Genomic DNA, 22,782 nt, shown 5'->3' with positions numbered 1-22,782 from the left:
AGGCAATCTAGCCAAGAAATAGTTCAGGGAAATTATTGTACAGATGATCAAAGAACTCAAGAGGAGAATGGATGCACAAAGAAGTTAGAAGTCAAAGAACTCAGGAGGAGAATGGATGCAAAGAAGAAGGTAGAAGTTTTTAACAAAGAGTTCTAAAATATAAAGAACAACCAAACAGAGATGTATACAATAACATAAATGAAAAATACACTAGAAGGAATCAACAGTAGACTAAATGATACAGAGGAATAGATTAGCAAGCTAGAAGACAGAGTAGAGGAAATCAATGATGCTGAACACAGAAAAGAAAAAAAAAGAATGAAAAGAAATGAGGCTAGTTTAAGAGACTTCTGGGACAGCATCAAATGTGCTAATACTTCCATTTTGGGGGTCCCAGAAGACGAAGAGAGAGACAAAGGGTCTGAGAACATATCTGAAGACATAGTAGCCAAAAACTTCCCTAAACTAGGAAAAGAAATGGCCATCCAAGTCCAGGAGGTGCAGAGTCCCATAGAGGATTAACCCAAAGAGGAACACATTATAATTACAATGGCATAAATTAAAGATAAAGAAAGAATATTAAAGGCAGAAAGGGAAAAGAAACAAATAACATAAAAGGGAACTCCCATAAGGCTATCAGCTGACTTTTCAGCAGAAACTCTGCAGCCAGAAGGGAGTGACACAGTATATTAATATTTAAAGTGATGAAAGAGAAAAAACTACAGCCAAAAATATTCTACAAAGCAAGGCTTTTATTCAGATTTGATGGAGAAATCAAAAGTTTTTCAGACAAACAGAAGCTAAAAGAGTTTAGCACCAACAAACCAGCTTTACAAGAAATGTTAAAGGGACTTTTCTAAGTGAAAAAGAAAGGCCACTACTAGAAACACGAGAATTATGAAAGGAAAAGGCTCATCAGTAAAAGCAAATATACCAGTAAAGTTAGTAAATTTTCCATGCACAAAGCTAGTAGGAATGTTAAAAGACAAAAGTAGTAAAATTATCTATACTCACAATAGGCTGTTAAGAAATATACAAAACAATTAAACATAAAATATGTCAAGAACAGTAATCATGAAAAGAGGAGAGTACAAAAGCAGGCTTGTTAAAATGCATTTGAAATTAAGAGATTAGCAACTTAAAAATCATATATATATATATATATATATATATATACACACACACACACACTGCTATACAAAAACCTCATGGTAGCCACAAACCAAAAATCTGTAATAGATTACACACACAAAAGAAAAAGTAATCAAGCATAACACTGAAGATAGTCATTAAATCATGAGAAGAGAACAAAAGAGAAGAAAGGAACAAAACGAACTACAAAAACAGCTCCAAAACAATTGACAAAATGGCAATAAGAACATATCAATAATTACTTTAAATGTAAATGGACTAAATGCTCCAAGCAAAAATATAGAGTGGTTGAATGGAAAAACAAACAAACAAACAAACAAAAACCCTTATATATGTTGCCAAAAGAACTCACTTTAGATCTAGAGACAAACACAGACTGAATGTGAAGAGATGGAAGAAGCTATTCCAGGTTTGATCCCTGGTCAGGGAAGTTCTGTATGCCATGTGGTGCAGCCAAAAAAAAAAAAAAAAAGAAAGAAAAAGAAAAAGCTATTCCATGGAAATGGAAATCAAAAGAAAGCTGGGGTAGCAATACTTATATCAGACAAACTAGACTTTAAAATAAAAAAATATTACAGGAGACAAAGGACAGTACATAATGATCAAGGGATCAATCCAAGAAGAAGGTATAAAAATTGTAAATATATATGCATCCAACGTAACAGCACCTAAAAACATAAAGCAAATATTTACAGACATAAAGGGAGACATGGACAGTAACACAATAATAATAGGGGACTTTAACACCCCACTTACATCAATGGACAAATCATTGGACAAATCATCCAACATAAAATCCATAAGGAAGCACTAGCCTTAAAAGACACATTAGACCAAATGAACCTAACAGGTATACATAGAACATTCCATCCAAAATTAGCAGAATACACAATCTTTTCAAATGCACATAGACTATTCACCAGAAGAGATCACGTGCTACGTCACAAAACAAGCCTCAGAAAATTGAAGAAAACTGAAATCATATGAAGCATCTTTTCTGACCACAACACCATGAGACCAGACATCAACCACAAGAAAAAATTGCAATAAACACAAATAAAAGGAGGCTAAACAATATGCTAGTAAACAACCAATGGGTCACAGAAGAAATCAAAGAGGAAATCAAAATATACTTGGAGACAAATGAAAAACACAATAATCCAAAATCTTTGGGACATAGCAAAAGCAGTTCTAAGAGGGAAGTTTATAAGGATACAAGGAAACAAGAAAAGTTTATAAGGACTCAGGAAACAAGAAAAATCTCAAACATTCTAACCCTACACTTAAGGAGCTAGAAAAAGAGGAACAAAAAGACCCAAAGTTCATAGAAGGAAATAAATAAAAGTAATAAGGGCAGAAATAAACGAAATAGAGACTACAAAAACAATAGAAAAGATCAATAAAAATAAGAGCTGGTTCTTTGAAAATATAAACTAAATTTATTTTTGAATATACAATATATAATTTTAATCCAACAATTCCTATAAGACACTGATGAAAGAAATTGAAGATGATACAAATAGATGGAAAGATATACTGTGTTTGTGGATTGGAAGAATATTGTTAAAATGACCATGCTACCCAAGGTAATCTACAGATTTGATGCAATCCTTATCAAAATACCAATGGCATTTTTCATAGGACTAGAACCAATAAGTTTAAAATTTGTATGGAAACACAGAAGACCCCGAAGAGTCAAAACAATACTGAGAAAGAAGAACAAAGCTGGAAGTATCATGCTCACTGTCTTTAGACTACACTGCAAAGCTACAGTAATCCAAACAGTATGTTACTGGAACAAAAATAGAAACATTGAACAATGGAACAGAATAGAGAGCTCAGAAATAAGCCCATGCTTATATGGTCAATTAATCTAAGACAAAAGAGGTATGAATATACAATGGAGAAAAGAGAGTATCTTCAATAAATGGTATTGGGAAACTGGACAGCTACATGTAAAAGAATGAAATTAGAATATTTTATCATACCATATACAAAAATATATTCAAAGTGGATTAGAGACCTAAATGTAAGACCTGACACCATAAAATTCCAAGAAGAAAACATAGGCAAAACACTTTGACATAAATAACAGATTTATGTCAAAAGCATATTGTTCTGGATCTGTTTCTTCAGGCAAAGGAAACAAAAGCAAAAATAAACAAACGGGCCCTAGTTAAACTTAAAGGCTTTTACATAGAAAAGGAAACCATCAACAAAAGACAAAATACAACTTACTGAATGGGAGAAAATAATTGCAAATTATATAACCAATAAGGGGTAAATATCCAAAATATATAAACAGTTCATACAACTCAACATCAAAAAAAAAAAAAAACCTAAACAAACAACCTGATTGAAAACTGGGCAGAAGACCTGAATAGACATTTTTCCAAAGAAGACATAAGCACGTGAAAAGATGCTGGACATTGCTAATCATCAGGGAAATGCAAATCAAAACCATGATGAGATATTGCCTCACACCTGTCAGAATGGCTATTAACAAAAGACCACAAACAGCAAATGTTGGAGAGGATGGGGAGAAAAGGGAACCCTTGCACATTGTTGGTGGGAATGTATATTGATGTAGCCACTGTGGAAAACAGTATGGAGGTTCCTCAAAATAGTAAAAATAGAACTACCACATGATCCAGCAATTCCACTCCTGGGTATATATCCAAGGAAACAGAGACACTAATTTGAAAAGATACACATACCCAGATGTTCATAGCAGCATTGTTTACAATAGCCAAGACATGGGCACAACCTAAGTGTCCATCAATAGATGAATGGATAAAGAAGATGTGGTATATATATACAATGGATTACCCCTCAGCCATGAAAAAAATGAGATTTTGCCATTTGAAACAACATGGGTGAATGTAGATAGTGTTAGGTTTAGTGAAGTCAGTCAGAGAAAGACAAATACTGTATGATATCATTTATATGTGGAATCTAAAAATACAACAAACTAGTAAGTATAACAAAAGAGAAACATACTCACAGATACAGAGAACAAACTAGTGGTTACCAGTGGGGAGAGGGAAGAGGGGAAGCACAGGATAGGATTAGCATATTAAGAAGTACAAATTTCTATGCATAAAATAAACACACAACAGTACAGAAACAGGGAATATAGCCAATATTTCATTTTAAATATAGTGGAGTATAACCTTTAAAAATTGTGAATCACTCTGTTGTACACCTGATACTTACTAGTGGATATAACCAATCTATCATAATTTCAAGTGATAAATTTCAACAAATTGTAGAGAAATAAATTTTCTAAATTATTTGGAAATTTTCAAATATTATAAACCAACTATACCTCAATTTTTTAGAAAAATAATTTATGTGGCCTGAAAAGCCTAAGATATTTACTATCAACTCCTTTACAGATAAAGTTTGCTAACCCCTGCACTCCAGGATCTGTCATGCACTGTTCTTATAAGGAGCTATACTTGAGAGCAATATGGAACAATTCAGTCAAACTAAGTATATGGACACTGTGTAACCCAAGATATATGCTCTCACAAAAGTAAGTACAAAAGGGTAATGTCCAAAGCTATTATCTTCAATGTTGTTAAGGTGATTGTGATATTCATCACTTGGTGTTTAATAGGTAAAATGTGTTGGATGTACATTATGGAGATTATGTATCATTTAGAAATGACAAAATAGATATACATGCAGAAAATTAGAGGTTAAAAAACATATCAAATGAAAAAGAAAACTAAATAGATCTCTATCTCAATACCATTTATGTAAACTAAAGATACACGAGGACAAAACAACAAAAACAGAAAACAAAAACAAACAAACACATTTGATAAGCAGACAAACATTAAAAGATTAGAACAATTACTTGGGGGGATGAGAAATGGAAATAGGTAAAAACAAGCAAGTATGGCCCTTGCAAGCAACAATGGTGTCAGTGTGCCATCAACTGAGGAGTATGATTAACTCAACCCTCCACAACAGATGCAGTTAGAAAAAAAAGTTCTTAAAATGAAAAGAATTATTTTTCTGTGTAACATCTACCTACTCTTTGGTCCCAGTCATATTCTCTATCACACAAAACAAGTACAATCTTTCTTCCACACATGCCAATGACAACTCTTACCTTCTGAGGTCTTCTTTATTCTACATACACAGTTCTAGCATCTAGATGAATTTTCCTAGTGTGACAACCAGAAATGAACCCAGTTTTCGCATATAGGCTACTCATCCTGTAGTTGAAAGAAACTATTGATTACATTCCAGACACTGTACTTCTCTCAAAGAGGTCTAACCTGGAATTAGGAATAGGGATCATGTATTCTAACTCTTCTCTAACTTGCTTCACACTTAACATTTCACACTAACACAAAGTGCTTAGACATATAGCACTTTGCAAATGTGCTTTGGTTAATTGATTGTACACAAACATACAGCTCTCCAGTGCATACAACTGAATAATAAATCAGCATAGGCTTAGTTTCTTATACTAATGTGTCCAGGACTGAACATACAGCTAATAAAACCAATCTATCGTAATCTCTAGTGATAAATTTCAACAAACAGTAGAGAACTAAAATTTCCTACAAGTATTAATAGTTAGATAAATTCAAAGTTCTAGTCAATGAAATTTAATGGGGTCATGTGTGTAGTGTTTATGAGATAAAATAATTAACTATCTTCTGATGGCTTGGGGATTTGACACAGTGTCAGTGAATATCAAGTCTATATGAAGGAATGTATTTGGTTGATTCTCTTACTTTAGTTGTAGAAATGATTATTATGTCCTTCTGATGCCACAATTATCTATTATTTCTCTTACTTTTAACTCCAAATCCATCTAAAATGGCAGACTCAACTATGAGTGATAACCATAGAACCTAGTCTACATGTGGATTAACAAAATTTTCATTAAAAAACACTTTAATCTTTAACGTTGATAAAGTATCTGTGCCAAAGAATAATATCTTTGCAGATTATGCCTTTCTGATTATGTGCTTCTAGTGCTGAATTATATGAATATTTTTAGAAAACTTGAGTGAATAAAAAGTGGAAAACTCAAAGAAAGAATATTCAAGGTTTTATTGGACATTTTTAGAGGTACTATTTTTATTCTTATCAGTGCATTCCATAGTGGAAAAATGTTTCACCTCTTTCCAATCTGAAACACTCTGAAACATAGCATAAGCTTTCACTGTATCCCTCCAAAACTGAAAGTTTACTTATGAATTTTAGAATACATTTTTTCAGGCTCTGAAGGTGAATATATCATGACTTCTTGTTGTATATCTGCCTGGAGACTTTCCATCCCAGAAACTAAGCATGGTTGGATAAGGTTCATTTGCATATCTGCAAGTAAACAGGGACACAAAGAGCTTCCACAATGAAAGGAAAAATACCAAAGTATCGCAGAAACAGATGTGACTGCAAACTTCAAAAAGTCCTGTGAGCATCTGATAATCCATCTCGCTGCCTCTTCATTGCCAGTAGGCTTATCACAACTTACACAGTTTGATTTTTAAGCAGGCTTAACTGTAAAGTGTTGTTGCAATTAGCTCACTAAAGTGCATAAGGCAAACTGAAGAATTATAACTCATTTTCTAAAGACTCAGGAAGATAGGAAGTCAGGAAAGGGACTCATGTACTTTTACTCAGATACTCTTTGGGTGTAGGTAGAAGTCAAGAAACTGAACTGCCATTCACTTCTGATTGTAAAATATGGTTATATTTCTTTTACACAGCTTTCATTTCTCTCATACATAATGCCTAAAGAGGAAGGAAGTAGTTAATTTGGGGAAATTTATATATTTTTATTTGGGTCTGAATTATGAAACTGGCTACATGCAAAACTATGATAAGCAAGTTTTAAGTTGCAATAGAAATTTGATTTGGATGACAATAAGCCTAGTATTAGACATTGCAGAAATACTTACTAGACAAGACTGGGGAAATCAACTTTTTCTTTCCTCATCAAAACTATATGTTTTTGCTCATCAAAGCAAACTATATGCTCATCAAAACTATAGATCTTAATTTTACTTGAAGTATACTCAACAATTGTGACTTTTCAGAACAGCCTAGAGAATAACTTTCTCTGCAGTAGTTGGTTATCTGCAAATATCCACTTCCCCCTCTTTTTTCTTGAAAAGACACAATTTATTTCATGTTTGCACTCCTTCCCCACATGACTTAAGGGCTAAGGATTCTATTCTTAGCCCCAGGCATAAATCTTGATCAATCTAGGCCAACTGTTGTGGTCCTATTCTCATTGCCAGTGTTTGGTTTAAGGGAATCAAAAATTGTGGTCAATGAGTCATTAGTGAAGATTTGTTGGGAGCTTCTGAGACATATTTCCTTATTCCTCAGAAGACACCAATGGCATGGTCCCCTTTCTCCCTCTGGACATTGTCATATCTGCATGAGATATATGGAACTGCTGTAGCCATCTTGTGACTATAAGGGAAATCATTAGGATAAAGCTGATAAGTTCAGAAGAGTAGAAAATAACAGAATAACAGAGAATAACAGAATAACTCAATTGAATGCATGTGTTTAATCTCCGTTGTCACCTGAAATTCCTAAAAACTGATAATAATAATTTAATAGTGTTAATACTAATTCCAGTTGCTATTTATTGATCAGGTACTTTGTGCCAGACACTGTTCCAAGTACTTTACATGTACTAAATCCTACAATATAGGTGCTTTTATTATCCCTAGTTTTCAACAAGAAAATAAATGAGAAGAAACAGAGACCCAGACAAGGTAAGTAAATTGCCTATGACCTCTTAATGGTAATATGGCACTATAAGGATTCAAACCCAGAGTTCAGTTCTAGAACCTGTGCCCTTAAACACTATGAGTGATTTTTTAAAAAGGCATAAACCCATAAGGAAAAAGGAAACATGAAAGAAGATGAAACTTGATAAGAAATATTAACAGATTTTTGAAAGATAGAAAATGGAGAAATGTTGACTGAACAAAGCTGATAAAAGTAATGTTAAAGGCCAACAGAGGTGGTGCTAGTGAGAAGCAAATTAATGCAACACCTGGAACTTGGAAAAGGCTCAGGAGTACAAGACACCTCAAAAGATGATGGGGGAGGAAGTATTGACCCAAAAAAGGAATTATTTAAAGACTGTATAAGAAGAAGTTAGACTTCCAGGGCCTCTTCTTCACCTTAGTAGGTGACCAGGTATCTATTCTTTGGAGGAATTAAAGGCAGCCTCCAGTGATATCAAGTAAAGTGGCAGGTGGAAGAAAAAACCTTTTTTTTTAAACAATGGGATTAAATAAAAGTTTTCATACTGATCATTGAGATGCCCAGACTCTTTCTGGTTCTCCAAACACAAGCAACCAGGCAAGAGATGAAAGAATTCATCTCTGAAGAACCAGTGCCTCCCCAGAGGGACAAAACCTCACACATTAAAAACCTCATACATATACAAATCGGGAGAACCCTCCCCATACCCACATCTCTGTACAATCACTCTGCAGTGAATGTTACCAGTTAACTAACAGAAGAACAAAGAGCTTTCAAATAGCTTGTTAGTATCACTCTTAAATATAAATTGACAGCTCTCTTTTCACTCTTAAACATGAGTGGAGAGCTAAGAATGACCAGACATTTGACCACAACCCCCAATGTGACACACAGGCCAAAATGAACAAACAGAAATAGGAAACAAAAAGAGACAGAGACTATTCAAGAAAGTATAAGAAAAAAAAGTTTTAAACCCTCTAATTAACACCTGAAAGAGACAGAAGATTTAATGTCCATGAAAAAAAAAGACAGGGTGCAATATAAAAAGAGGAATGAGAGAACAAGAAAAATATCTTGGAAATTAAACAATATCCATAATTAAAAATTTCTAAAGAGGTGAAAGGAGAAGTTGAGCACATATACAGAAGGTAGAATCAAAAAAAAATCCAAGCAATAAATTAATAATGATAATAGCAAATTCTATATAGCTCTTATAATTTGGCAGGCACTGTTTTGAACACTTTACATGTATTAATTCATTTTCTCTTCACAACAAACTGTAAGATAGACATTATTAATTTCCTATATAAGAAAAATGAGTTACAGAGAGTATAGGTAACTTGTCCAAAGTCAAAACCTAGTAAATACTGCCGATAGATTTAGAATGCAGGCAGTCTAGATTCAGAGTAAATGCTCATATATATAACTACTACACTGCCTCCTTAGAGAAAAGGAAATAAAAGGTAAAGCACTATACAAAAATTATAGGATCAATCCAAGAAGTCTGACAAGTTCTAGCAAGAAAGAATGGAAAATCAGGAGGGAAGAAAGTATCAAAGAGCTACTCCAAAAATATTTCCCATTACTGAAGAACATGTTTGGTGATTAAATTAAAGGGCTTATCATATGTCTCTCTTCTGCAACAAATGAATGAAAAGAGGCCCAGACCAGGACACTTTACTGAATTTCAGCACACTGTAAATAAATACAGAATCGTAAAAACTTCTATAAATAAGACAAGTCATGTCAAAGGAGTGGAAAATCAGAATTGCTTTGGACCACAGAACTACCACAGTGTCAACTAAAAGATTTTGGAGCAATGCCAAATCAAGTGGAAAATGATTTTCCACTTAAAATTCTATACCCAGCAAAATCTATCAATCAAGTATGAATGTCAAATGATTATTGTTTCAAACATGCAAGGTCTCAAAAATTTACCTCCTCTGCATCTTACCTCAGGAAATCATCAAGAATGTATTTCATCCAACCAAAGGAAAACAATACAGAAAAGGGAAACAATACAGGAAACAGTATTAAATTATTCCAATTCTTTTGAAGAACCAAAGGACATGAGTTTACAGAATGAAAAACTCACCTTTCAATAGTGATAGGCACGTATCGATACAACACAAAACTATGATATAACTTCTTTTGGAAATATAGAGCAAAAAAAGGACAGTTATATCAAAGATTGTGTTAGAAGAAATTAGACGTCCAGGGTCCCTAATACAACCCCAAGATTCATTGAACATGTTGCTGCTCAGTTCATAATCTTCTTTTGCATATCAAATCTTGCTATAATTCTGGATGATTTTTACATTCATTTTGGATGACACACCCAACTTCACAGCACCATAATTCACTGCCCACCCTTCAACCTCAGTACCTTTCCCCTATACTCTGTTTCAGATACTGAAGTCTGTGACCATCCCCTGGACTTTATCTTCACTCAAAATGACCATATTACCCAAAGCAATCTACAGATTCAATGCAATCCCTATCAAATAACCAATGGCATTTTTCACAGAATTAGAACAAAAATTTTTACAATTTGTATGGAAACACAAAAGACCCCAAATAGCTAAAGCAATCTTGAGAAGGAAAAACAGAGCTGGAGAAATCAGGCTCCCTGACTTCAGACTATACTACAAAGCTATAGTCATCAAAACAGTATAGTACTGGCACAAAAACAGAAATAAAGATCAGTGAAACAGGATAGAAAGTCCAGAAATAAACCCACACACCTATGGTCACCTAATCTATGACAAAGGAAGCAAGAATATACAATGAAGAAAAGACAGCCTCTTCAATAAGTGGTGCTGGGAAAACTGGACAGCTACATGGAAAAGAATGAAATTAGAACACCCCCTAACACCCTATACAAAAATAAACTCAAAATGGATTAAAGACCTAAATGTAAGGCTGGATACTATGAAACTCTTAGAGGAAAACAAGCAGAACACTCTCTGACATAAATTGCAGCAAGATCTTTTTAGATCCACCGCCTATGAAAATTAAATGAAATTTAATTTAAATTTTCATTTATTTAATGAAAATAAAAACAAATAGGATCTAATTAAACCTAAAAGTTTTGCACAGCAAAGGAAACCATAAACAAAATGAAAAGACAACCCACAGAATGGGAGAATATATCTGCAAACGAAGTGACTGACAAGAGATTAATCTCCAAAATATACAAACAGCTCATGTAGCTCAATATCAAAAAAAACAAACAAATCCATCAAAAATGGGCAGAAGACCTAAACAGACAGTTCTCCAAAGAAGACACACAGATGGCCAAAAAACACATGAAAAGCTGCTCAACATCACTAATTATTAGAGAAATGCAAATCAAAACTTCAATGAGGTATCACCTCACACTGGTCAGAATGGCCATCATAAAAACTTCTACAAACTATAAGTGCTGGAGAGGGTGTAGAGAAAAGGGAACCCTCCTACACTGTTGGTGGGAATGTAAATTGGTATAGCCACTATGGAGAACAGTATGTATCAAAAAGATACATGCACCCCAATGTTCATTACAGCACTATTTACAATAGCCAGGACATGGAAGCAACGTAAATGTCCATCAACAGAGGAATGGATAAAGAAGATGTGAGATATATATATATATATATATATATAACGGAATATTACTCAGCCATAAAAAAGAATGAAATAATGCCATTTGCAGCAACATGGATGGACGTAGATATTATAGACTGAGTGAAGCAGTCAGACACAGAAAGTCAAATATTATATGATATTGCTTATAAGTGGAATCTTAGAAAATCATACAAATAAACTTATTTACAAAACAGAAATATAGTCACAGATGTAGAAAACAAACTTATGGTTACCAGGGGGAAAAGTGTAGGAGAGGGATAAATTGGGAGATTGGGATTGACATATACACAGTATATGTAAAATAGATAACTAATAAGGACCTACTATATAGCACAGGGAAGTCTTCTCAATACTTTGTAATGACCCATATGGGAAAGGAATCTAAAAAAGAGTGGATATACATATATGTATAACTGCTTCACTTTGCTGTACAGCAGAAACTAACACAACAATGTAAATCAACTATATTCCAATAAAAGTTCAGAAAAAAACAAAAAAAACTGCTACATCTTTGAAAATCGTAACTCTATTATCCTACTTTCTAACCACAATTTTTTATCCTTTCAGCAATCTCACTCTCATAGCACTTACTCTTTGACCTTATTGATAACACAAGCATCTTAACTTCTTTACTTTATGCCAATATATTAACATTCTTTGCTTCACTCTCTTCCTTTTACAAACTAGATCATGCTGTCAATCTCATTAGGTTAATAAATTAATATTTCATCAGTTCCCTCAGTTCTATTGTCTTATGCTTCTTTCCCACAAAACCACCAATCTTGCACAAATCCTAAAATTTGCCTTCTCCACCTTTACACATACATAACAGGCACACTGGAGAAAAAAATTCAAATATGTAGTTTCCAATATCAAGCAGGCCCTGTACGTTGTTCCTAACCCAAATTATTTATTTCTGACCAACTCCAATATTGGCCAAAGTCTCAAATTTCAACGGTCAGTTCTGAACTTCTGTTTCACTGAACCTATTAACATCATTTGACACTGTTTATTACTTCATCCTCCTCAAAACACTTCCCTCAGTATCCACTCCTGGGACCCCTCCATCTTTATTGCCCACATCATTTCATTCTCATTCCATGATATTTCTTCTCCTTCCAGATTTCTAAAGGCAAAGAGATAAGGCTCAGCCCTTCATATTCTTCTCTTTTCTATTCAAGCACACTACTTAACAGGACTCACTCAGTTCCACAACTATACATAACAGCTATAGGATGATTACCTTCAAATTTATATTTCCAGCCTGATCTCTTTAAAGATATACATATATCTCGACGTGAATTCAAGATACATATATTCAATTGCCAATTCATTGCCTGACAACTTTTTTAAAATTTTTTATTCCTCTTTTCCAAGAGTATAAGTCCCAAGAGTCCAGGAACTTCATCTGTTTTGTTCATTGCTTTACTCCCAGAGCCCAGGACAGTGACTGTTAGTCATTTTTCAAATATTTACCATTATCAAAACCCTCTACCAACTTTAATCCTTAATCTTACAAATGTTCTTTCCTCAGATATGATGTGCATTTTCTCACCTGTTTGTAACTGCTCATACCATTACACTATGACATATGTCCCTATAATTCTACTTCGGGGTAACCAATTGACTAATCTAAATTGTCACAGCTTGAGTCATTATTTTGAGTTATTACTTGACTTCTCTATAGCCTTTGACCCTGTTGACACCTCCCTCCATTTTGAAATGCTTCCCTTGATATCCGTAGCATCACAATCTTCTTTCTCTTTATGCCTATCATGATTGTTCTTTCCTAATCTCTTTAGTACCTTTTCTCCTGTTCATCAATTAAATGTTACTTTCCAACAGGGTTTTCTTATAGACTCACTCTGCTTTCCCCCTTTGCTCTAGACATTCTCCATAGGCAGTCTCACTCATACCCATGGTTTTAACCATCATCCATATGCAAGTAACTCCTACAATCTGTATGTCCAGAGTTCAGCACACTGCTGGTTACTAATGCTAACCAATTACTGGAGAGTCTGATATAGACCATTCCACCCTACACGTAAGAGTTTAGCCCTCATGGATTTTGTCTCCAATGATTAGCTAATGTCATCCTAGGATATATGCCAATAACTGAAAAACAATGAAAAATTACCATTAATTTTTCTCCTTGACAGAGAAAATTGCTCTTCTACTTAGAGAGTGCTTTCCTTCATAGTTCGCTGAAAGTTCGATTTTATCTACCTGACTTATGAATGTTGAGTACTTTCCTAAGGATAAGCTTGTTTCTAGAATTGAGCATGTGACTCAGATAGCTATCTTCATGAAGTCCTCCAGAAATCACATCCAGACTTATTCTTCGGGTAACAACTTTATATATAGTCTACAGTAGGGTCAGACACTAGAGCCCATATCAACATCTCTATCAAATGACAATTCATCAGCTTTAAGATATGTTGTTTGGAAACTATGCTTATAGGATAATGTCTGAAGCTAAAGAAAAAGTAGGAATAGATCAGATCCTGAAAAGGCACAGTTTGAAAAACTCTTAGTCACTTAAAGTTGGATCACTACTCTCAAGATTTAAAGTTACAGGTAGAACAAGAAAACTGGTAGTTGCCTCACTTCTATACTGAAGTACAGTAAAGGACTTTCTAATTCTGCTTTGGAGTTGAGGTATATAGTTCTGGTCTTGATACCTTCTATTTTGCTTTGAAGCGCTATCCTAGTTGGTATTATAGAGGTTTATTTTAGAGTCCTGGGCTGTATGCCTTTAAAATAAGGAGGAACTATTATGTGGTAACCAGGGCTGCACACCCCAAAAATCAAGTATGTATTAGGATGTTGCCAGTCATATATGGCATAGATTTCTCATAATCATCCTTTGGTTCCAAAGAAAGTCATGATACTTCTCTTTCACCTGATTTCTGATTGAAGCAATTATTGAAAATGTAAAAAATAAGGAGGGGAAGGAAATTTTAGAAATATTGAATTAACATAATAGTATAAGACTATAAGGAGGTAGTAAAACATAGTACTTAAAAAACAAATCTCAAGTTAGAAAAACCTAGATTCAAATCCTGTCATTACTATTTGCTGGCTGTATGATTTTGTCAAATGAAATTCTCTGAACCTCAGTTTTCTCATCTGTAAAAGCAAAGTTAAAAGCTTCTTATTTGGTTCTTATAAATATTAAATGAGACATAGGATGTAAAGCATCCCATTCAGTACCTGACACAGTAAGTGGACAAAAAATATTATCTATTCACAGTATCATTACTAATATTAATGTAGTTATTAGTATGATTATTAGAAGTTACAGAAAAGAATACTTGGCTTTATACTGCCAAATTCTGAAAAATCAGATATGGATCTTCTATAGTAGTTTTCAATATTAAGTAATTTAATATAACGTCAGTATCTGTTTCTTCCTCTCACATGGGAAAGTGTCAAATGTACTTTAAAGGGAATTACCTATTAAACGGTTCCTAAACTAGGACCTTGAAGAAAGCTATGAAGTAGCCTCCAAATGAATTTTAAAAGAGATATTCAGGAGCCTTACTTTAGGGGATTTTACTCCATCACCGCCTCAAATTGAGTATTTTCTCTTTTTTTTTTAACATCTTTATTGGTGTATAATTGTTTTACAGTGGTGTGTTAGTTTCTGCTTTATAACAAACTGAATCAGCTATACATATACATATATCCCCGTAACTCTTCTCTCTTGCGTCTCCCTCCCTCCCACCCTCCCTATCCCACCCATCTAGATGGTCACAAAGCACTGAGCTGATCTCCCTGTGCTATGCGGCTGCTTCCCACTAGCTATTTTACATTTGGTAGTGTATATAGGTCCATGCCACTGTCTCACCTTGTCCCAGCTTACCCTTCCTTCTCCCTGTGTCCTCAAGTCTATTCTCTAGTAGGTCTGTGTCTTTATTCCCATCCTTCCCCTAGGTTCTTCATGACCATTTTTTGTTTCTGTTTTTGTTTTTAGATTCCATATATATGTGTTAGCATATGGTATTCGTTTTTCTCTTTCTGACTTACTTCACTCTGTATGACAGACTCCAGGTCCATCCACCTCACTACAAATAACTCAATTTTGTTGCTTTTTATGGCTGAGTAATATTCCATTGTATATACATGCCACATCTTCTTTATCCATTCATCTGTTGATGGACACTTAGGTCGCTTCCATGTCCTGGCTATTGTAAATAGAGCTGCAATGAGCATTGTGGTACATGACTCTTTTTGAATTATGGTTTTCTCAGGGTATATGCCCAGTAGTGGGATTGCTGGGTCTGATGGTAGTTCTATTTTTAGTTTTTTAAGGAACCTCTGTACTGTTCTCCATAGTGGCTGTATCAATTTACATTCCCACCAACAGTGCAAGAGGGTTCCCTTTTCTCCACACCCTCTCCAGCATTTATTGTTTGTAGATTTTTTAATGATGGTCATTCTGACTGGTCTAAGGTGATATCTTATTGTGGTTTTGATTTGCATTTCTCTTATGATTAATGATATTCAGCATTCTTTCATGTGTTTTTTGGCAATCTGTATATCTTCTTTGAAGAAATGTCCATTTAGGTCTTCTGCCCATTTTTGGATTGTGTTGTTTGTTTTTCAAATTGAGTGTTTTCTTTGTTGTTGCCCACAGTGACTCATGCAGAGGTAAAACAGAAATGTGTCTACTGAGAGGTTGGTTTACTTGTCCCAGTCTATTCTTCTTCAGTTTACTTATCATCTGCTCACCCCCAAAGTCCATTGCTGTCAAATAAGTCATCTTGTTTCCTAAGATGAGAAATTAAATAACTAGCATTTACCTCCAATTTTATATAGAAAAAGTACAACACTGGTCTGTCAAATAAAACATAAATCTCATTTTTCAGGAAAGAGACAAAGAGCTACAGCAAACTGTTAGTGTATGTGTAGCAGCACAAAAATCCAACGTTTTCCTTGGAAATGACTATAAGAGTGAATAAAGTGCTTACGTCCTTTTTTTAACCTTTACTTTGTAAGGCAACAAGATTTCTCATGGTCACCTCCCACCTCTGAAAGTCTATGCTAATTCCTCTCCTAAACCATAAAGAAAAGGTTTAAAATTCTTCTTTCCTCTTTCTGCAGGCCCTCTGCAATTGAGTTCAAGCTTGAAACAAGGAGAAAACAGACTCTTTCCTGACATTAGCTGTAAATTTAGGCTTAGGTACAATAATCCCAACAATGGTAAAGTGGAAATGCCATTGAAGAGTACAGCAAGGATTGTGATTAGGCACCAGGTGATTTAAAAGCCCTAGCTCTAGTTTTCCTGATACAGTGCCGGTAACAGAGTAATATCTCAATAAATACGTATTTAATGAATGACTCTTTGGTATGATGTTAGAGATAACAAGAACGTTTTTTTCTAAATAACTTGTTTAAAAATATTTCCTTCTCTTACCTATCATAGAGTTAGATATGCCCATGTTGCTCTGTGGGTGAGGCAACCACCTTTAATAGAGACTCTCTCAAGAAATTTTAAATGACAAATAGTCTCTAGATGATTCCTCAAGCACAAATGATGGCATTATATAATTATATGATACGTGTTATAATCCAGACCCTTGAAAGAATGGGAACAGATTAATCATTTAATAGGCGCTTTGCCAAATCCTATTGCTTTTTGTCTCTAACCACGTAAAATCAAATCAAGGTACAGTTCTCAATTTTAATATGATAGTAGTCTGAGGACGCCACAATTTACATGTCCACTTAACTTCTGGTTATGTTAAAATATATAAATCACAGACACACACTATATAGTTATTCTGTGACATTTAAACTACAACTTTCTATTCAAAAGTCAGTAATACTCTGCTCTGTTGAAAACTGATCTGTCATCCATCCATCAATCTATTTATCTACCTATCTACCTACCTACCTACCTACCTACTTACCAACCTATCTATTTTAGCTCAATGGAGCTAAGAGAGTAGTACTGACTTTCGAATAAGAGGTTGTAGTTTATGTTTCACAGAATAGTTTCAAGGAGAATTTAATGAGAAGAGAAAGTACTAGTTCAACAGAATGAATTGGGCTTTCTAAAGTTATAAGAACCTATGAAAACCATGCTATTCTAGCAACTGTAACACCATCCAAGGTCTTAACACAGACATTCTTAAATTCTTAGTCATATCTTATTTATTTATTTATTTATTTATTTAGGTGTACGCGGGCGTCTCACTGTTGTGGCCTCTCACTGTTGTGGCCTCTCCCGTTGTGGAGCACAGGCTCCGGACGTGCAGGCTCAGTGGCCATGGATCACGGGCCCAGCTGCTCCGCGGCATGTGGGATCTTCCCGGACCGGGGCACGAACCCACGTCCCCTGCATCAGCAGGCGGACTCTCAACCACTGCACCACCAGGGAAGCCCAGTCATATCTTATTAAGTAGGATGTCTAAACCTACTTAAAACATTGGTCTTCATTCTCTTATTGTTTTTGTGCTCTCATCTTGACAACGTGTATATAGCAGAAGGATCTCTTTTTATTTTCTCAACAACAATTGGTAGAAAAAATAATCTTTTAAGTAGAAATCTGGCTAGGATTCCACCAGAAGAACAAAGTCCCAGAATGTTATCACTGTTCTTTGGACTATACTTTCAACCATTACCCACAGGATTTAATTGATTTCTTTGTTTGATGTTGCTATTTTGTGGTGTTGTGTGGTGATTAGGAGGTGGCAGTAGGATGGTGTATAGTGCTGGTCTTTCTTTCCTCCTTAATATAGCACAGAGGTTCTCATACTTGGTTTATGTGAGAATCTTCATTTCTAAAGCTTTCTAGGTAATTATGATGATTAATGAGGCTTTAGAAAGAATGGGATAGAATATTGGATAAGAGAATAAACTTTGAAGTCACATAGATTTGTATTCACACCTTGACTATTCCTTACCAATCTGTGATCTTAGGCAAGTTATCTAACCACTGTAAACCTCAGGAAGATAATGCTTACCTTGCAGTGTTATTTGAGGAGAAAATGAGTTAATGTATGCACATCTACATAGTCTATTGTCTAACAATAATGACCAATCTAGAAATGGAGGCTATTTGTGGGTTTAACCAACGAACCCCAGAAAGTACAGAAAAAAGAACATGTTAAATCTTTTGACATACACAACCCTAGATTATAGTAATACTTCGCCTCCCTCTCTTTATTCCTCCCACCAATACACACACCACCTCTCAATGACTGCAAAGATAACTTTTCAGCATGAGTGAAGCTCTATCAATGTTGATTTAGAACTTCATCGGTGCACTCCAGTATCTTACACCATAAGTCTTGGTACGAGTCACATGTTATTCTTTTCAAAGGGAAAGATTCATTTCTATTATTTCAGAGATATCACATATCACTAGAGTAACCCATAAAATAAATTGATCTTGGGAAATGCAATTTCAGCTAAAAATCTGGACCAAGGAGACTGTAGCAAGGTCCCAAAATGTGTCTGGCTCTCAGGGAAACATTATCATATACAGCAAGTGTTGATAAGTCACTTTCTTTTTAAAAGACTGACCAGGCTGGAATTGTCAAGCAAGTGACACCTGTTGCCTACCACCAGGAGCAGCAGTCCCAGGATGTCAACCCACTGCATGGTGTGCAGGTGTCAGGGTCATCAAGAAAGACATGAATGCCATGGGCACTGGATGGAACAATGCTTCACTCACATAGAGAAGAGCCAGAGCAAGATCAACTTCTATAGTGAGTGTTGGTCTCCCCTGTCCAGTGGGTCTCACCCCACAGCCAAAGGGAGATGGTTTTCACAAACTCCTTTTGTCTTGAAAAGGAAGGACCCTGTCCCTCACCTTAAATAATAGATACAGCAGTGGGTTGGCCAGGTACCATATTACACAGGAGCTTAAGGAGAACAAATAAGTTCATATCAAGCCCAGAACAGGAAACAGGGAAAGATATTCCCAGACATAGAAATATGCCCAGCATAGGTTTGAGACCTCTTTATCTCTTTGCAATGAAATGTTCCAGGCCAAAGGCAGAAATATTCTTATGTGACTGCACAGGTCAAAATACTACACACAAGTAACTGTCTTTCCCAACAAGAATGTATCTGTAAATTTCCTATATATACTTATCAAGTACTCCAACTCATATGCTTCCTCTTCTATGATAATAAACTGAATACTCTAAATCTTTGATTAGGAAGAAAGACTTTAAAATGTATTATACTTAACTAAGGATTGAGATACCTTGACTCTTCTGTGGTTGAAAATTTTTCCATATCTTCCTGATCCTAAACTCTTCTGCTCTTGTCTCAAAGAAGGAGAAAAAGGGAACTCTCTTTCTTGAAAACGCTAACCTCTTCTCCAGTGCTCATTTTCCCATCCTAATACTGTATTCTCTGATAACTCGCATCATCAGTTGTCCATTTTTTCTCTCCTCTATCTTCAATTTTCACATTCCATGCAAGCTTACCCTCTATCTACAAGTACTTTCAAGCATCTCAAGTCTTTGCCACCCAAACAAAAAGCAACTTCTCTTAACTTTACTTCCCTTTATTTTTCCCCTTCCAGTTTTCCTTCTTTCAAAGAAGCTCTCTCTCACTAGCTACCTTTCAAAACCATTTACTGACATCTTGACGCCATGCCAATGAAACGACCCTCTCAAAGATCAGTAATAGCCATTATTAATTGTCTTTTGTAGTTTCTCCTTGTCTGTCTCCTTTTTAAGCTTTGTGTGGCACTCTTATCTCCTGTTTCTCATTCTAATTTAAATTTTCCCTCAGTCTCTTTAACTGGGTCCTCTTTACCCTACTTCCATTCTTTAAATTTAAGCATCTCTCAAAATTCTATTATTGCTTGGTTCTGTGTTCTGCTTGGCCCATATTCTCTTTCTGATAACATGATTTACTTCTATAATTTTAATATCCTAGCATTGCTGACTCTCAAATCTGTATCTCCAGTCCCAATCTTGCCCCCAAATTCCACAGTTTAATTTCCAAGTGATTGCTTTGTAACTCCTCATGCTTTTTCTACTGGCTGAAAAACCATACCATGTCCAATCCAGCATCACTTTTCCTACTCTTTTACCTGCTCCTGAACTGTGTTTCCTAACTCAGATCATGACAATAACATCATCCTAGTTATTCTAGTAAAAGGGGCTCAAAATCAACTTCAACTTCCTCAACCATGAAGTATTATTTACTCTACCTCCAAAATAACTGGTATCCATCTTGTACTTTTTCTTTCGAGTAATGGAGTAACATTAATAAAGGTGTAGAGATACACAGGAAATCCAGGGCAGGCAAATATCAGGGCAGGGGTAAGGGATAAATTAGGAGTTTGGGATTAACATATACACATTACTATATATAAAATAAGTAATCAGCAAGGACTTACTGTATAGCACAGGGAACTCTGCTCAATATTCTGTGATAACCTACATGGGAAAAGAATCTGAAAAAAAATGGATATATGTATATGTATGACTAAATCACTTTGCTATACACCTGAAACTTACACAACATTGTAAATCAACCATACTCCAATATAAAATAAAAAGTAAAAAAAAATGTGGAAGATCTTTCTGACTTATTATTGGAGGAATTTAAGTAAATGAATAGTGCTTTAATAAATAACTGATATTTTTTCCAGCTTAACTGAGGTACAGTTGACAAATAAAATTATAAGATATTTAAAGTATACAACATGATGATTTGATATATGTATACGTTGTGAAAAGGATCCCCCCAATTGAATTAACACCTTTATTACCTCACATATTTACTTTAAAAAACTGATGCTTTAAAGTCGCTTGCTTCTGTAAATGAGAGGTCTTTTTTAGAGTTACCTAAGTCATTTGTTTTGAGGAGATATTTTGGGACCTGTTATCAAATCCACTAGATAATTTGAGAGAAGAAACAATGTATACCCTGTCACACCACAGAAAAACTACATTTGAGAGTGTGAGAGTTCATTGGGAGACCAGGAAACATTCAATAGGCTTACATTCTGCTTTGGCTTAGATTTAATTGCCTGGGCTAAATCAAAGGGTACTGAGTTAATTTAAGTGAGCTAATCCCTGAAAAACCTGAATGTTTCTATAGTTGCCACTAGAGGGCTCAGTGGGAGCATTGGTACTGGCTATCCTGGAAAGGTGCTGGGAGACAGTCACAAGCAATATTTGGAAAGAGAGATTTTGGTGATGCTGACCAGCATCCTGTAGAAGCAGTTAATGGATATAGGATATTGGCCACCTGTACATGGAGGAAGGCAACCTCAGAAATGCCAAACATCATTCTAAGAAGACATATGATGAGCCTAACACCTTAGGAGTTATCTCAGAGAAGAAAGACCTTATGACATTGAGAACAGCCAATGGACAGGACATCTGGAGCTACACATAGAAGAAAAATGCATTAGGGCACATCAATCAGAAGATAAGCATTGGTCTAAGGAAAGTCTACCAGGAGGCCACCAGACCTTCTAATCTCCCACAGTGAGTCATGGGGTAAAGGGATCAGTCATCCACCTTGTTTTGTGTACCTTGGGAAGGAGGGTATAAAATGATAGGATGGGCTTCCTGTCACTAAATTCTTTTAAACTTTACAGCTAAGAAATATTAACCACTTTCTTCTCTTGGTTTTGGAGCCAATGCACTTCCAATGCACTTGTGTACCTTGGGAAGGAGGGTATAAAATGATAGGATGGGCTTCCTGTCACTAAATTCTTTTAAACTTTACAGCTAAGAAATATTAACCACTTTCTTCTCTTGGTTTTGGAGCCAATGCACTTCCTGGTCAGGGTGAATAGAAAGGTGTTTTAGACCACAATTTCAGGAATTCACAATCAGGTCAATCTAGCTACTGATACCACTCTAAATTTGTACACTGATTCTGTTGCCTTATTCTCAAGTCCCTGTGTTTTCCTTCCTTCTATTTTTTGCCAATTACCCTAGGAATTTTTTTTTACTAGAATCCAACCTTAAAAGCTTGTTGCCTGCCACCTCTTCCTGGATATTTCCAGCACTGGCTTTACCCTCTTCTTTATTGACTGTTGTTTGTACCTCTGGGATTGTGATCGTAATTGCCTGTCACCCTCTAAAGTTCTAAGTGTCCTAGATCTACCCTCTTCCTTTCTCTGTAGTGTTCTCTTACCTTACAAATCCCTAGTTATCATTAATTATTACTAGTTATTTAGAAAAGCTTCATTAGGTAGACAGAATAATGATTATTTACTTTGTGGATAACCTTATTTAATAAAATAGCCTGACC

Source organism: Leucopleurus acutus (genome assembly GCF_964270905.1).
Source record: "Leucopleurus acutus genome assembly, chromosome: X".
In the NCBI taxonomy this organism is placed as follows: Eukaryota; Metazoa; Chordata; class Mammalia; order Artiodactyla; family Delphinidae; genus Leucopleurus; species Leucopleurus acutus.
Note: the sequence above shows the minus strand (reverse complement) of the source record.